Below are 1,028 nucleotides of genomic sequence, written 5' to 3' on the forward strand. Positions count from 1 at the left end.
TGAGCATCCATGAGTAAAACTGCAACCCTACTGGCTTGAGGAGTTAATGCTAAGGCCTGATTCCTTGTTTATGGTTTTTTTAACTATTGTAAGGCTCTGTTATTGTGGTTGTGATTTGTGTTGCTGCCATGGTGAATAAAAGCAGTTTCAGAACTTAAGGGCCTGGCTCTGTGCTGGGGCTAAACAAGCACTTAGCACTTGTTGGGTCTGTGAGATTATCATCAATGAAAATAGAAAATATGCATAAGTGGAGTATGTTCTTAAGAGCTTTATGTAATCCATGTTTACATCTCTATTCATGCTGACTGAAGGCAACCTCTGATTAATCTTTACAAAACTGAGTATAATGGGAAAGTTTCATTGTTCTTCCTGGTGCAGAAAACATAACCAGAAAGGCCTAAGTAGTGTCAACTGTGGATCTGTCATATGTAGGAGACAGAAATTGTGAAATATTAGGAATTTTTGCTAATAACCCCTCCTCCACAATTTTCTCTTGGGAAATGAAGAATTATTTGGGCATGATAGTGTAGGCATGACACTTCCTGAATATTCAGTCAAAGCCTTTGGGATAGGGAAATATGTGGCACAAAGGATGCTGTTGCCATTGGGCTCTGGGTCTACACTTATGGTCCAGGAGTGATAGGAAGCTTTAAGTTCAATAATGGTTACAAGTATCTACCAACTCCTATGGAATTGAAAAAAAGTCAAGCATGTGTTGGAGCTTTGCTCTCATCAGGCTTCTGTCCTTCCAGTTTATTGAAACCTTGCAGATTATTTCAGTTTGGATCAGAAGAGAAGTGTCCTCCAGAAGAGATGTTACTCTGTGACTTCATCCTGAGCGTGACATGCGTGAGGGTGACACACAAACCACACATGGTGTGTGTGGTTTCCCCATGGGAAGGATCTACCACATTTCATTGCAGATTTGAACCCCACAACTGATAGGCATCACTACATAAAAGGCTGCTCTGTACAGTCTGCCAGCCTGTGGCAGATGTCTTTCTGTACATAACACATAAACTTTGAGG

The sequence above is a fragment of the Molothrus ater genome, chromosome 1, assembly GCF_012460135.2.
Source record: "Molothrus ater isolate BHLD 08-10-18 breed brown headed cowbird chromosome 1, BPBGC_Mater_1.1, whole genome shotgun sequence".
Lineage (NCBI taxonomy): Eukaryota > Metazoa > Chordata > Aves > Passeriformes > Icteridae > Molothrus > Molothrus ater.